Genomic DNA, 16,961 nt, shown 5'->3' with positions numbered 1-16,961 from the left:
AAGCGCGCTGCCGTTGAAAACTAGAGCAACGTTCAGGGGGGGAAGCGAGCTTCAGCCTTTTGGAGCGGGCTCGGGAACAACAAATGTGCCACTTTGGAGCAGCTTTGGAGCAGCAAAAGTTTTTTTTTTTTTTTGTAGCATCTTAGGAGCAATAAAGTTTATGCTTTGGAGCAGCTCGTGAGCACAAAATGTAGAATTTTGCAGCAGTAGAAGTAAAGTTTGGAGCATAATTTTAATTCATGTGAATGGCAGCTCTTGAGAACTGTTCTGGTGGCTGACCGATTCCACCTGTAGATTTCAAATAAAAGTGCATTTTCAAATAGAAGGTACAGCCGACTAAAGAACAACTTGAGCCTCATGAGAACAAAATTTTATCTATTTAGCATACTAGATTGTAAATTACATGTTTCCTGAAAACAAAATTTCAGCATACAGTAATATAGTTTCAAAGAAAGCACAATCTCTGCTGACAGTAGAAAATTCCAATGTTTCAAGTCATTGTTGAGCTAACAAATTAACTCCATACTTAAATTAACAAAATACAAAACTGCTCTATCTGACAGTAAACCAGAAGCAAAATATTGAGAACTTTAAAATATCACCCCTATTCATACATACACTGCTTGAACACTGTCTAAAGCAATCAGGACTGACTAGAAACACACACACACACTTATGGGCTTCATAAGAAATGTGACGTATAAAACAAGTAAGGCTACAAAACTAACAGTCTTCCTCACTACAATTCAACAAACTTAAATAAAAAATCACTTTTCCTTGATGACTTGAAGAGCAGAGTCAGCTGTTTTCTTGCGTTTTTGCGCAATAGGCAGTTTAGATTAAACATATGCGAAATTTTGAGAACTTCAGAATATCACCGCTGTTAATACGTACAGTGCTTAAACACTGTCTAGAGCAAGCAGGACTGACTAGAAAAAGAAACAGACACACTTATGAGCTTTATAAGATGTGACTTACAAAACTAGTAAGACTGCAAAACTGAATGTCTTTCTCGCTACAATTAAATAAACTAAAATTAACATCACTTTTTCGTAATGACTTGAAGAGCAGAGTCACCTGTTTTCATGCGTTCGAGCACAATAGGCAGTTTAGAGTAAACCATAAACAGAGTATTGAGAACTTCAGAATATCACCCCTGTTCACACATGCAATGCCTAAACACTGTCTAGAGCAAGCAGAACATACTAAAGAAAACACACACAAACACTTATTGACTTCAAAGATGTGACTTCCGAAACTAGTGGGACTACAAAACTGAATGTCTTCCTCACTAGAATGAAATAAACTAAAATAAACATCACCTTTTCTGAACGACTTGAAGAGCAGAGTCAACTGTTTTCATGTGTTCTAGCACAATAAATAGACAGTTTAGAGTACAACAGATGCAAAATATTTAGAACTAAAATATCACCCCTGTCTATACATGCACACGCACACACTTATGGGCTTCATAAAATTTGACCTACAATACTAGTAAGACAACGCATCTGAGCCTTCCTCACTACTATTAAACAAGCTAAAATAAACATCACTTGTTCTTACTTGTTCTTCATGACTTGAAGAGCAGAGTAAACGGTTTTGATGCGTTCAAGCACAATAGGCAGTTTCGAGTTCGCGTCACTCAACAGGAGATTTCCACTCGCCACCTTGTCCATGTCTTTGGCTGCCAGACCCTTGCTAATAAGTTCTTGTGCACTTGCTAGAAGTGCCCTGAGAGAAGAGAGACGACACTGGAGACTAGACCTTTTATCCACAGGCTTCTTCCTCTCACAGTCTTCAGTTGTGGCCTCTTCACGTTTTCGTTTGAGGGATGTTGATGGTTCCTCGTTTTCTAGTCGTTCTCGATAGGCCTTGTATGATCCACGCACATCCTTCAGAAGATCTTTAGTGAGTGGTACTTTTGTGGCATCTCTGTCATAGCGCTTCATGTAGGCCTTTGCTTGACGCAGGCTTGAGATGCTCTTTACCGACAATGAGCTGCGGTGCTGTACTGCGTGCTTGTCTTCGCTAAATCCCTTTTCGCAGTCAGCATTGCCTTGCGGGAAGGCAAGAACAGCCTTGACAAGCTTTCCAAGTTCCGGATAACCTCCCTCCAATGAGTGAACAGATTAGCTGACATATCCCAATCGCAGCTTTCACAGACCAAAGAGTTCCACTCACTAGTCAGTGCAGACACCTCGTTAGGAGGAAGGACTTGTGGTAATGCGTTAGCAATGTAGCGCAGCGACCTTACTGAGGATTCCCCCTCTGCACTAGTCCTCAAGAACCGTAAATGGAGCAACACCTTGTTGCCCAGTGGCAACCTTGAGATTAGGTAATTTGCACACGTTATGTAAAAAGCCCTCGCCCTGACGTAAAACGCTTTTTTGTGTAGGGGTCCACAGCTCCATTTCCTTTTCAGTGTCCAAGGCAATGTACTGAACGGCCAGATCGAAGGGGAGGAAGAAGAAGAACGGATCTTGAGAAAAAAGATTGGAGGAACCGATCTCGTCGGGGCTAGTGGTTCGAACTGGATGTATTTTGAAATAACGTATTAGATATTTATGTAGCCTCAACGCTACATATTATTGACCCGAAACAGGTAACATCGGCAACATTCCTTACCCTGGGTTTGAGGTGAGCTGGACATACCACCGCCTTTTTCCAACGATGGATGTTCAAGGCGACGCGACTTCCTCGGCCTCACCCACGGTAGGAGCCACCACGGCCCCGATTAAAATTCCAGAGTTTTGGTCCCCAGATTCTTAGCTCTGGTTTCTCACCGTCGAATCCGTCTTCCGGAAGCATCGAGTCACAGCGTCGCTTACGACGTTCGACTACGTAGTCGCCGCTCTGTCGCAGTCGACGGCGGCCGTAGTCCGCGACATCTTTCGGTGCCCACCAGAGAACCAACCTTACGAGACTTTACGCACGGAACTGATATGGTGTACAAAAGACTCGGAACCCCGACGTCTTCAGCAGCTGCTGACAGAGGAGCAGTTGGGCGACAGAAAACCCACGGAGCTCCTCCGACGAATAGAGAAACTCCTCGGAGGCAAGGCGGCGACGATGGATGCGTCCATCATGCGTGAACTTTTTCTCCAGCGTCTTCCTCAGCAAGTCCGGATGGTCCTAACCACGGAAACCACGGACTCCATTCTGACGATGGCCCGCAATGCGGACGATATAATGGACGTCTACTCGCCTAGCATTTCGTCTGTTCACCACGAAGCGGCTCAGCCCAGCTTCCTGCTCCCGAAAACGACTACCAGCGGGAAAGCCCTGACTTGGTCGCGGCCTACGCACGTATGGAAAAGAAAATTGACGACCTCAGTCGCGACTCCCAAAACATGCAGCGCCACTCTCGAAGAAGGACACTACGGTCGGAGGTCACTGCCGCAAGCACTCGAGACAACGTCGAGCACCAAACCACTCGCTCGCCTGGAACTTCTACTAACCACGTCAGTGCTGGTACCATAGTCGTTATAGGAACGCCGCCCGATTTTGCAGACAACCATGCTCTCAAACAGGAAACGGCAGGGCGCTCACTGAAGGCAGCAAACGTCGAGGGCCCTTCGTCATCCAGCCGTTTTTTTCTACGTGACCGACCTTTTAACCAAGGTTCGGTACCTAGTAGATACCAGTGCCGAGGTTAGCGTAGTACCCCCTACGCCGGAGGAACGTAAATATCGCAAAGAAACTCCTCCTCTGCAAGCGGTCAACGGAACCACAATAAAAGCGTATGGAGAAAAGTCGTTGACCTTAGACATCGGGCTCCGGCGGACATTTCGCTGGATATTTATCATCGCTGACGTGCGACAAGTCATCATCGGGGCGGATTTTCTGAGAGGATTCGGGCTCACTGTTGACCTGCGCCAATACCAGCTCATCGATACCGAGACGCAGCTCAGTGTCCAAGTATTAATATCAAAGACACCGCCACTGCGTCCTTTTCTCCCGCGTGTGGAGATGGACTCTCAGTGGAAGCGCATCACGGATGAGTTCCCCTAAGATCACGTAGATGCTTGCGGAATCCAACCGCTGCCTGACAAAGTGGCCGTTATTCGCAATTTTCCACGGCCAACAACAGCTACAAAGCTACGAGAGTTTTTGGGACTGGTCAACTTTTACTGTCGGTTTATTCCCGCTGCGCTCATATTTCCCAGCCTTTGTACGATCTGCTGCAGAACCCGAAACCAAAAATGACACCGCTACAATGGACGCACGCGGCAGACGGCGCCTTCACTAAAGTCAAGGAAGCCATTGCAACCGTTACCATGCTCATGCATCCGAGAAGTGACGCTCCTACCTCCCTCATCGTCGACGCGTCGGACAAGGCTGTTGGAGCTGTCCTGCAGCAGCTTATTGAGGACACATGGCATCCCATCGCACTCTTCTCTAAAGGCCTCAGCACTACAGAAACGCGCTACAGCACTTTTGGTCGGGAGCTGCTTGCAATTTACCTTGCCATACGACACTTTCGGCACTTCATCGAAGGCCGTCAATTTTTTGTTCTTACAGACCACAAACCGCTCACGTACGCCTTGTCGTCGTCCAGCGCGGCACACACACCACGAGAGGTCCGGCAAATGCTCTACATATCTGAATTTACCACCGACATTCGCTTAATAATGCTGCAGCAGACGCTGTCCCTCGAATAGGCGTCAACCTCTGCCTCTCCGAAGGTGCTTCGTTGGACTATACCGAGTTGATAGCGTGTCAAAAAGACGATGCGGAACTCCAACGCTTACGGACATCATCTAAGACACTGGTTTTTGAGGATGTCCCCAGGCATGGTTCTTCTGACACCGTGGTATGTGACGTGTAAACTGGTCAACCCCGCCCGTTCGTTCCTCTTTCGTTTCGGCATAAAGTTTTTGAGGCCATCCACACATTGGCCCACCCTGGCATACGAGCCACCCAACGACTAGTCAGCTCCCGGTTCGTGTGGCCGCGTATGAACACTGACCTACGCGAATGGGCAAGAACATGCATTGACTGCCAACGCAGCAAGATTCAACGTCACACGGTAACCCCCTTGACCGCCTTCAATCCACCTGACGCTCGTTTTGCTCACATTCATGTCGACCTTGTGGGCCCACTTCCTCCATCACGCGATTACCGATACCTCCTGACATGTGTCGACAGGTTTACGCGATGGCCGGAGGTCGCCCCTATGAAAGATGCAACGGCACTGGCGGTTGCTAGGACCCTTGTCGACATGTGGGTGAGTCGTTTCGGGGTGCCACAAACCAGCACCACGGACCGCGGACGACAATTTGAATCTTCATTGTTTAAAAACCTTTCTCACTTACTGGGCGCACAGCATATTCATACCACCGCATACCACCCAATGTCTAATGGAATGGTAGAACGCGTTCATCGGCAATTGAAAGCTGCCATCAATACACAGGACAAGACTGCGTCATAGAAGGAAACCCAGCCTTTGATAATGCTCGGCATCCGCACAGTGTTTAAAACTGACTTGAACTGCAGTGCAGCCGAGCTGGTGTATGGAACATCTCTCCGAATACCAGGAGAATTTTTCCAACAAGCCTTAAATCCCCCAATTGACAGCGCCGAGGACTACGCTCAGCGGTAGCGGCTTCTAATGCAAGACCTACGCCCCCTTGCTTCAAGAATTCCCTCCACACGGGGTACCTTCGTCAGCCCTCATCTGGCAGAGTGTACACATGTATTCATTCGGCACGACGGTGCCAAAGCGCTTCTCCAACCTCCTTACAATGGCCCTTTTCCGGTGGTTTGTCGTGACACCAAAACATTCACGGTGCTAATCAAAAACAAAGAACAAGTTGTGTCCATCGACCGGGTCAAGGCCGCCCACTTGGACTCCAGCAGTGCAACATCTGCCATCTGACTCATTTTACAGAAACCACTAACGAGCCCACTTCGCTTTAATCCTCTAAAAAAAAAAAGACAACCGCTCGGTCGCTGCGCTTCCTCGCTAAGGAGGGGAATATTGTAGTGAACGGCCAGACCGAAGGGGAGGAAGAAGAAGAACGGATCTTGAGACAGAAGATTGGAGGAACCGATCTCGTCGGGGCTAGTGGTTTGAACTGGATGTATTTCGAAATAACGTATTAAATATTTATGTAGCCTCAACGCTACAGTGACCTCCGGCTTTGCCTTCCAATTGATCGACGATTCGACGTCAAGGTCCTTTAAGTGCAAGCCACTCGCATCAAGAAACAATTCCTGTCGAAGAAACCTTCCGAGCAATTGCTTGACAAGTGTAACCATTTCGTCGTAGAAGACGTGCAGGAGGGGTTCTTTACTTTGAAAGAGCGTCTGAAACTAGAGCGTCTGAAATTTCTCAAAGATTTAGGCAGCATTTTGTACAAGGAGCAATTTTGCTCGCATTGTGCTGTCGGCAAACGCAGACGCAAAACGATTGTGCCTCACTGATGCTGTTCGCTGACTTGTTTTTGAGAAGAAGGCCTTCACAGCATCATACAACGTAAGCACACGCTCAATACTAGGAAGTAGTGTGAGCCACCTACTGCTTACATGCCACAAGAATTCCAGTTCATATAATCCAAGTTTACTCTGCAATTCTTTCATGTCAGCATGTCTCGTTGCATACTTGAAGTAGTGGTGAATATCAGTCACAACAGATTCCAGCTCGCAGCAGCCCCGCAGGGTGCACCTGTGAAAGCAGGTGTTTGGAGAGTGGCACCTCCAAGGACCCCGAGCCATGCGGGTTCGCCCGCCCACGTCTGGCTGTGCGTGGCTTTTCCGTGTCTGGGGAAAAGGGCATCCTGGTGGTTGAGCCGAGCCCGGGGTAGGTTTGGACCCTTCGGGCCCCCCCGGGTGAGGCAATACACCACTTCGGCCCCCGCTTCTCATAAACTGGAGTCCTGGTAAGGCCCGGCCAGGATGATTCAGTCTAGTCGCCACTTCTACTATCCCCTCTCTACTTTCACCCTTGTCTTCCCCTGTTTCTTTTACTTCTCTCTTACTTCTTATTCCGTTTTCACCCCTCTTTGGCGGCAAGGGCTAACCTTGGTTGATGATGGACTTCTGTCTTGACCCACACTTGGGTATAGTTTCCTGGCAGCAGTGCCAGCGTAACGTCTTCAGCCAAGTCCTTCTTGTTATGGTACGTTACCTAACCCCTTGTCGGGCTCGGTGGTGGGCGGTTCACCGCGGATTCTGAACATTCTTTGCCATCCTATGGCGCCCCTCTCTTCCAAACCCCGTTCAGGGCAAGCCTTTAAAAGGCGTTGTCTTGAACGCAAAACCATCGACAAAGATTCTGAAGGCGAAACATTTACAAAGTTTTTCATTTTTCATTCGCTTGATGAACAAAAACCTATAGCAAAGCTGTCACCTTTTGTTGTTGCGAAAGTACTAGAAAACATTGTCGGGTTCTCCTACAAGGCTAAAAAGCAGCACTCCGGAGACCTCTTGGTGGAGATAACCACCAAGAAAAAAAGTGAAGCAATCCTGAAGTTTACCAGTTTACTCGATGTCAAAGTGTCAGTTAGCCCTCACCACACGCTCAACACCATCCGTGGGGTCCTCTCTGAGGACGACTTCTTGCACACTAGTGAGGAAGAACTCCTCGAGGGACTCCAAGGTGTAGGTGTTGTTGCCGTTAAGCGTATTATATTTCGCAAAAATGGTGAGGAAATCCCTTCAAAACACGTCATTCTTACATTTGAACGACACACACTGCCAGAAACCATCAAGGCAGGATACCTATATTGCCGCATCTGCCCCTATGTCCCCAACCCCCAGCGGTGCTTCTGTTGCCATCGCTTTGGCCACGGATCGCGCAGCTGTCGAGGGAGGGAGACGTGCGCTAAGTGTGGCAGCCACGACCACCTAGCCGACATCTGTGAAGATGCCATTTCCTGCGCCAACTGTAAGGGTCCTCACCCTGCCTACTCTCGCTCTTGCCCCCTTTGGCGACAAGAGAAAGAAATCCTTACCCTGAGAGCCAAAGAAAACATATCGTATCCAGAGGCAAAACAAAGATTCTCCTTTCTTTCGAAAGGTACGTACTACGACGCGGTGCGCAGGGGCCTTCCACCGCGAACGGAATCGAAGGCCACCCAGGTCTCGCCTGAAGCCCTGACAGTGGCCCTTCGGGCCCCAAACCCCCCGCAGGGGCGGCAGCTTCCCCCACCTCCTAGAGGGAGCACACTAGCTGCCCTCAAGTCTAAGGACAGGCAGGCAATACCATTGCCTGTCCTTACTTCGACGCCTTCCCCCGGTAAGGAGCGACACTCTCGCCCCAATTCAGTGGAGAGGGCCTCCTCCAAAGAGCGGCGCAACTCCCGTGCTGCTCCCCCAGTACCCAAGGGGCCGGAGCAGGCAGAGTTGAAAGACGCTCTGCCCAGTGTCGTGTTACCGAGGGCTATGTAAAGAAGAGCCAAGACAACAGGAACTAAAACACCGTCGGGTTTATCCCTCGCTCCTGCACACAACTCGTCTTCTTCTTTTCTCCCCACACGCATCCCAGACCGCGAGGCGCTTGATATGACACCTCCCCCTTTCGAAGCATTATTGTCCGTAGCGGTCTGGTGGGCGTGATACCCTGCCGCTCCTTGTTACAGTTGCGGAGGTTTCGGTGCTTTGTTGCCCGACTGTCCGGTTGTGTACATCCGAAATAGCAGGCTGCTGTCGCCCGACCGTCTGGTTGTCTACTTCCAAAAACGCGGGCTGCAGATGACGGCTTGTGCGTCTCACTGTGCCTTCACTTGTTTCCACCACGTATGACCGCGGCATTTCCGTCTGGCGGTGTATCCTTCCTTGAGAAGCTGCGCCCGCGCGTATCCACACCTCTGAGTGAGGAGGTATCGTACTGCGAACTCTTGTACGATGGCGTCGATTTTAGTGCAAGGCTTCTCTTGTTTTTCGTTTGCCGTACTGTCGCCAATACTTGCGTACGTGGTGCCACCGAGGCGTCAGCGTATTTGGCGCTGTTGGAACAGTTGATCTTAACTTCCTCCCCATGAGGAGTTCCGCTGGAGAGAGACCTTCTGGGCTTGGAGTTGTTCTGTGGGCTAGAAGAGCCTGTGCTACATTGGGTGATTTGCTCAAAAGATTTTTGGCTGTTTGTACAGCTCGCTCAGCCTCTCCATTACTTTGAGCGTACTAAAGGCTTGAAGTCACCAATTTCACTCCCCATTCGTTCGCAAACCGCCGAAAGTCGTTCGATCGAAACGAAGGGCCATTATCTGAGTATAGTACTTCTGGGCATCCATGTCTCGCAAATATCTGGCTGAACACTTTTGTTATGACTTCTGTGTTAGTTCGTGAAAGTTCTTCCAGCTCTTTGGACTTCGAGTAGTAGTCGATGACTACTATGTACTTCTTTCCACTGAGCTCGAAAATGTCTGTTCCGAGTTCCTGCCACGGGCGATCTGGTAAAGGAGTCTGAAGCAGAGGCTCTGTGGGTGGCCGTCGATGCTGAATGCAAGTTTTACACCGGCTGACGTAGTCCTGTATCTGTTTGCTGATTCCGGGCCACCACGCAGAATCTCTTGGTCGTGCTCTGCACCGAACGACCCCCTGATGTCCACAGTGAAGTCGCTCTAGTACTTCTTCTTGGAGGCTCCGTGGGATAACAAGCCTATCATTGCGCATGAGTAGGCCTTGTGCAATGCTCAGCTCTGCAGAAAGGCTAGCAAATCCCTTCATATCCGTAGGAAGTGTTTCTCTCCCCGGCCACTCTTTTTCGCAGTACGTCATTACCCTTTCCGTGCATGGGTCTTTCTTTAGTTCGGACCTCAATCTGTCCAAAAATGAAACAGACGCCGGGAGTAGGTCGACCGTGAGCATTTCATACTCTCGGACTAGCGCTTCCGTAGAGTCTATCGGGTGTTCCATCATTCGTAGAGGTTTCCTGGACAGCACATCTGCTGTGTGCATATGCTTGCCCGGGACGTGTGATATCGTAAAGTCGTATTCGAAAATGCGCATTCGCAACCGCTGTAATCTTGGCGTCATCTTGTCTAGACGTTTTGTTGACAACAACGGTACCAATGGCTTATGGTCCGTCTCGACATTAAACCCCTGACCTACCAAGTAGGTGCGGAAATGTTCGCAAGCCCAAACGATCGCCAATGCTTCTTTTTCGACTTGCGCGTACTTCTGCTCCGTCGGAGTCAGTGCTCTCGAAGCGTACGCTACTGGACACCTGATGCCGTCCTCATCCTCCTGGAGTAGCACCGCTCCAAGTCCATACGATGAAGCATCAGCTGATAGTGTTCGGTGCGCGTTTGGGTCGTAGAACGTGAGGATTGGAGTCTTGCCCAACAAGTATTTGCTCCTTTGAAATGCTTGTTCTTGGGCTTCACTCCAGAGCCAACTTGCATCTCCTTTCAGAAGATCTCGGAGCGGCTTGGTTTCCTCCGCCATGTTCGGAAGAAATTTTCCGAGGTGGTTCACCATCCCCAGAAATGACCGTAGCTCAACCAAGTTTGCGGGAGCTTCTATCTTGGCCATGGCTTCAGTTTTCTTGGGGTCAGGCGCAATACCTCTTGCGTCTATTATGTGTCCTAGAAACTTGATGCTGCTTTTGCCGAACTCGCACTTGTTCGTGTGTAAGGTCACTCCAGCTTCAAGAAGGCGGCGGAGTGTAAGTTCAAGATTTCGGTCATGTTCAGGCTTGTTTCGACCAAAAATTAAAATGTCATCCATGTGACACACTTGTCCCTGGGTTCCTTCGAGGATCCGCAGCATTTCGCGCTGAAAGAATTCTGGCGCTGTCGATATCCCGAACGGTAGTCGCCTGAACTGGAGCCGTCCCACTGGTGTAATAAATGTCGTCAGCTCTCTTGACTCTGGAGCTAGTGGTGCCTGCCAATATCCTGCATTCGCATCCAGCTTGCTGAAGACAGTCGCTCCTGCGAGTTTGGCTAGGTTTTCCTCCACCGTCGGCATGATGATTCGTTCCCGTATAATCTGTTGGTTTAACTGTGTATAGTCCACACAGATCCGGAGAGCTCCATCTTGCTTGTTGGCCAGACTGTGGCATGTTCCACTTTCTCGATGACGTCCATCTCTTGCATTCTTTTCAATTCCAGCTCTACACTGGGCAGAAGTGCGATGGGCACTCGTCGTGGGTACCTGATGGCGAAAGGCTTCGCATCTGGGTGAACGGAGATCGTATAAAGTACCTTCATCTTCCCCAGTCCTTGAAATAGAGACGGGTACTTGGTAAGTACGCGATCACGCTCCAGATCATTGTCAGCCTTGATTTCATTCAGGCTTGGCAGCACTTGCAGAGCCTGAATCGCCGGGAGGCCGAGTAAAGGATGTCGGAGTCTTTCTGATACGTAGACAGTTTCTCTCGTTGTTCTGCCGTTCTAAGTTATCGTCGCCTGGAACTTCCCGAGTGTTGTCAACGGCGAGTCTCCTGCCCCCCGAAGATCTTCTCCGGCTGGCTCTAGCTTTGCCATCTCTCCGAACTTGTACTCGGTATGAGGAATAGCGGTAACGTCCGCCCCAGTGTCCACCTTGAATGTGATCTCCTGGTTGTTGACTTTCGCCTTGATATACCAGGGATCTCCGTTATCTGCGTGTACCAGTGCATCCAGGAACACTTCGTTGAGACCTGGTTTGTGCACTTGTGACCTGTGAGACCCTGATGCAAGCTTGGAGAGGCATACGCTCTCAAAGTGTCCTACCTTCTTGCAAGCGTTGCATTTCTTGTCTCTTGCGGCGCATTGTGTTTTTTCATGTTTGCACAAACTGCCACACCATCGGCATTTCCACGCCGCACTGTTAGAATCTCCTTGACGATTAGATGTACCCCAAGCGCGTGTGTCTTTTTTCTTGCCGTTATCTTTTGGGTATGTGTTTCGGAGCTCCTCGATTTCCCTGGACTCCGTCTTATCGCTGTGAAGCTCCGCTTCCTGTCGTTTCACTGTCTCAAAAGAACGTGCTGACGCTGTCGCACTTTGAAGCGTGAGCTTGGCGTCGAGCTGGAGCTTTTCGCTCAGCTTCCTGTCCTGGAGACCTACGACGGTGCGATCACGGATCAGCTCCTCGCGAAGTAGTCCATAGTCGCATGAGTCCGCTAAATTGTGTAAGGCCGTGATGAAGGCCTCCACTGTCTCGTGTGGTTCTTGCTTCCTCATGTTAAATTTAGCTCTTTCAAAGATGACGTTTACGCGCGGAATGAAGCGGAGTTCAAACTTGCTCTTCACTACGCCGTAGTCATTTAGCTCTGCCTCTGACAGATGGAGTGACGTGAGAACGTCTTCCGCTTCTCTCCTCATGGCGTACAGGAATGTGTTTACCTGTGTCGCGGCGTCCCGTTGATGGAGTCCGGAAATGATTCGGTATCTTTCCCAGCGGGTGCTCCATCTTTTCCAATCGGTGGGATCCCTGAAATCCAACTTTCAGGGAGCTCGACCGCGAAGGGGTTGAAGAAAGAAGGACCGCTGCTCGCTTGGGAGCTGCTCGCCTGGGAGGTAGAAGTGCCGTAGCCGTCACTGTTCCCGTTCATGGAGCCGGCCAGGTGGAAGATTTCGCTGCTCTCATCAGGTCTCCTCCTGTGGTGCTTCTAGCTTCCTCGGAGACGATATTTACCGGTTGCCAAATCCCACCGCTGCCACCATGTCGTGTTACCGAGGGCTATGTAAAGAAGAGCCAAGACAAGAGGAACTAGAACACCGTCGGGTTTATCCCTCGCTCCTGCCCTATTGAAAATCGCTGTGATGGGACTTCAGGATTTTTTTAAAGGGTGTGAAAGGGACTTCAGGAATTTCTGAGATGTTTGAAAGGTGCATCGATATTTCCTGGTGGGTTCGTTGGCCCTGTCAGAAGCTCTCCTGACATGTCTGAAGTCCCCTTTACAGTGCCTTGAAACGTCTGAAAGCCTGTCAAGAACTTTTCTAATGGGGTCGGAAAAACCTTCAGGCTTCTTTAGATGTCTGTGGGCAAAGGCTTAGGTGGAGAAAACACATTTAGCAGAATTAGAACATAGTTGCTCATTGAACGCTACGGGAAAACAAAAATAAGTCTTTGGAAAATCTCGATCGTATATATGTACGGTCAGATTTTATTACTGCTCTTCTACCAAATACGAGTGGGCTCCTGGACCCGTCTGTCACTGCCCGGGTGTTCGGTCGCCAAGGAGGCCACCGAGGGAGACCGCCCCATATGGAGAATTGACGAGCCGCGGGCCGAGTGGTATTGACCGAGCGGCGTTTTGAGGCCAACGCAATCTTGCCCGCTCGAGGCGAAATCCGTGCAACCAAAAAAAAAAAGAAGAAAAAAAAAACCCGAGAGCAGTGCGCGTTTTCCAGGAACAGGGATGCACGCGGGAGCGGCTCGTTCGGGGAACCGGCTCCTCGACGGGGGACGGTCCCCAAAAAAGAATCCACACTGCGTTTCTCTCCGCCCGGCGATGGGGAGAGGGTGCAGGGCAGCCAGGCCAGCGGTCGGCGGGAGAGGGTGGTGTGTGCAAGCGGGGGAGGCCAGCAGCCAGTGTAGCCATTTTCTTTCTGCTCGTGGGCGGTTCCGGTTAGCCCAAGAGCCGCCGCGGATTATCGGAGCGGACCAATTTCCTCCAGGAAGGTGAGCATGCATGGCTTTGAGGGCTCGCCCCTTGGTCTGTTTTGATCAGTGCAGTTTCTTCTTTGGTTCCGCAGGTGATCCCCAGTTCGGCGTTGGCCGCCTTCAGCACCGCTCGAGCGCCATCGTGTTCGGCGCATTCAAGGAGATAATGGCCGGTGTCGATTTACTCGCTGCAAAGCCTGGCAGTCGTGGTCAGCGTCCCACCGCATGTTGTGCCTGCGCGCCGGGATTATGCCACTGTGGGTCCTGAGACGGTGGATGACGGCCGCTGTTCGGACTTGTTCCTTGCGCCTCTTCGTCCGTTCGACTTCAGAAGCATCCAGCAAGCGAAATATACGCCGAAGACGCCGGCGCGACGTCATCATGGACGAAACCGTGACTGTGCTCGGGATTTCTCGACGGCGGCGGGTGCTGCTTGCGAGGTCGTGGTTTTCGCTAAACATGCTTACTGAGACTGTGTATGTTTCCGTGGGGTGCACCTGCTCGGTTTTATTAGCTGAACTACGGTACATCAGGAATATACCCAGCGGCATTGTGAGTACTTTGAAAAATCTTTTTCTTTGTGATCAAGAAGTCAGTTGTCCCTGTTTGATGTTATCTCTCGTCTACAGCTCCTTGCGCCGGGTTTGAGCAAGCGTTACTCTTTATCGTCTTTTTGAGTTATAATATGCATGTAAAACTAAATGTCTGCAATAAATTTTCAATAATGTCTTGAACTTCATTTTTGTCTATGGTTCACAGTCATTTGGGCGTCTAGAGGGTTGATGGGCTAAAGGGTTTTTCTATGGGGTATCCCTGAAGGGTTTTTCTGAAGGGTATTTTTGAAGGGTTTTGAAGGCCTGTGAGGTCCCATAATCCTTCAAGGCTGACGGGCCCTTTAGAAATATTTTTAATAGGGTGCACACAACTCGTCTTCTTCTTTTCTCCCCACACGCATCCCAGACCGCGAGGCGCTTTTTATGACACCCAGCACCTCCGCTGCCTCTTCGGCGGGTCGCGGCCGGGGCCTGGCTCCCAGTGATCCAAGTCGGAAGAAAACGCTGGCTAGCACCAGCGACATGACTCAAGAGGCAGACTTGTCCATGGAGTTGGACGATTCGGCTGCTCCTGCTTCTGACCCGAATAGCACGGAGTGGCAGACGCAGACCATTGCAGGGAAGAACAAAAAACCGGTTACTGCGCCGAAGTAATTCAGGTGGTCTCTCTCCCGAGTTTTGATCTTTTAGAGCGCAGCTCTTAGGGGCCCGTTCCCAGCTTGAGCGGCGTCGGCGTAACCAAGGTCATCCCAAGGTCACGTAACCCCAAGGTCACGTGACCCCTCCCAAGGTCATCTCAAGGTCACGTGACCCCACGTGACCTCGTGATCACGTGACCCCAAGGTCACGTGACCCCTCGAGGTCACGTGACCCCTCCCAAGGTCATCTCAAGGTCACGTGACCCCACGTGACTTTGAAGGTCACGTGACCCCAAGTCACGTGACCCCTCTGAGGTCACGTGGTCTCCTCCCCAAGGTCACGTGGCCCCCGAGGTCACGTGACCCCCAAGGTCACGTGACCCCTCCCAAGATCATCTCAAGGTCACGTGATCCCAAGGTCCCCACGTGACCCCAGGTCACGTGACCCCTCTGAGGTCACGTGACCCCTCCAGGTCACGTGACCCCCAAGGTCACGTGACCCCCTGAAATCCCGTGGCGGTCACCTTGGGGGTCACGTTACCTTGAGGTGACCCCCATGTGACACCCAAGGTCACGTGACCCCCAGGTCACGCCTCCCCGAGGTCATGTGACCCCCTCCCCGAAGTCACGTGACACCCCCCTTTCCGCGGTCACGTGACCCCCCCCGGAGCATATTAAACAATGAGGGGAGGAGGAGGAGAAGGGGGGGTCTACCCTCCCCTCAGTACCCTTCACTCCTCCTCCTCAAGAGCTGCGCTCCAATTCGGCGTTACAGGGATTTGTAAACGGCTTTCACTTTTTTACTACCGAGTTTTATAGATTTACATTTTCCTATATAAACAAATTTTATAAATAGCAAAAGTAAATTTTATGCAATGGAATTGTCGCGGCCTTTTAAGAAATATTGGTGATATAAATCATTTCATGGATGAGATTCGGCCGATAGCTCTTGCTCTTCAGGAGACTCATCTTCATGATCGCTCTCCTCATATTTTAAGACGTCACCGGGACATATTTTAAGACGTCACGACAGCTTTCGGTAGATAACGGGCGCCTCATTCAACGCGATAAGTGTCGTGCGAGATTGCTTTAAGCGCACATTCAAGCTTACTCTAGTGGTCTACAATATTCCGTTTTCCTGCGGGCGTGCCTACATAGGACAGACTGGGCGTTGCCTCAACACAAGACTACGAGAACACCACAGTTCTATGAAAGGAACCACTCACACGCATCTCGCGATGCATTGCCGGGATTGCGGATGCCAACCCCTGTTCAACAAGACTACAGTGATGTTCCGACACAACGACAAACTACCCCGAGAAATGATGGAGACCTACCACATAACAAAAACCGGATCCTTGTGTGTGAGCCAGCCCACAGTGACTTTGATGAAGAGCGAGATCGGCTTTTTGGATCTCGGATAACTTGGCCGGTTTCGCATTGAGTGAAAGAAGAAGCGCCAGGGCCACGGAGGGGCATGCCTGCACGAGCAGCAGCAGTATCACATGTCTTTTCTTTTCAATAGAATCAGTTGCTAATTCAGCGCTGTCCTGTGTTTCTGTGTTTGTCCCCTGTCTGTCCTTGTCTCAGTCGCGCTGTAAGTAATTATAAGTGTGCCTGTCCATCCGCGCTGTTCGATCCAAGCATGAATCACCAACTTGCCCAAGCATCCACATTATCAAGCTGATGGAAGCGCTTTAGTCTCGGCATACCGTATGAGATAAACGGTTGCGACAATTATCCATCGGTTTCCTTGCGTCGATGGTGGGAATGGTCCAAGTAAAACCATTCCGACTTGCTGGAATGGGGCAAATGGCAGCGCAATAGGCTAAAGAAGTTCTACCAGTCTCGTCAGTGGTCTCTTCCGTCGTTGACACTCGTGGCAAGATCGGGTGTAGTGGTGGACTGTCTTCGCAAGCTTAAGCCACTAGTACTTTCGCGTATCCTGGCAAGAGTCCTGCTGCAGCCAAGGTGTCCTGCCGTCGGGTCATCGTGGCAGGCTTGAAGTATATCCTCTCGAAGGCTGGAAGGGATCATCAACAGCCACGCCGTGTTGTTGTCACTAGAGTTCTCCTTGTAGAGCACACCTTGTCGGATGGAGAAGGTTGGCAGTGTTCGTACGAAAACGTGGGGGACGGCGCTTCCCCTTCCCTCTAAGTGTTCGATGAGTGCTCGCAGCTCAGAGTCGTCTCATTGGAGTGCTGCCATGTCGCTGACACTCAGGGTGCCA

General features: G+C 50.5%; 1 pseudogene; it reads right to left on the bottom strand.

Moving 5' to 3' along the window:
* Positions 1-1,559: 1,559 nt before the first annotated feature.
* On the bottom strand, positions 1,560-11,700 carry LOC120846172 (annotated as a pseudogene).
* Between the last annotated feature and the right edge of the window lie 5,261 nt (positions 11,701-16,961).

This window comes from Ixodes scapularis, unplaced genomic scaffold, assembly GCF_016920785.2.
Source record: "Ixodes scapularis isolate PalLabHiFi unplaced genomic scaffold, ASM1692078v2 PGA_scaffold4__175_contigs__length_147842914, whole genome shotgun sequence".
NCBI lineage: Eukaryota > Metazoa > Arthropoda > Arachnida > Ixodida > Ixodidae > Ixodes > Ixodes scapularis.
The sequence above is the reverse complement of the archived record's forward strand: the minus strand, read 5'-3'. Positions and strand labels throughout refer to the sequence as shown.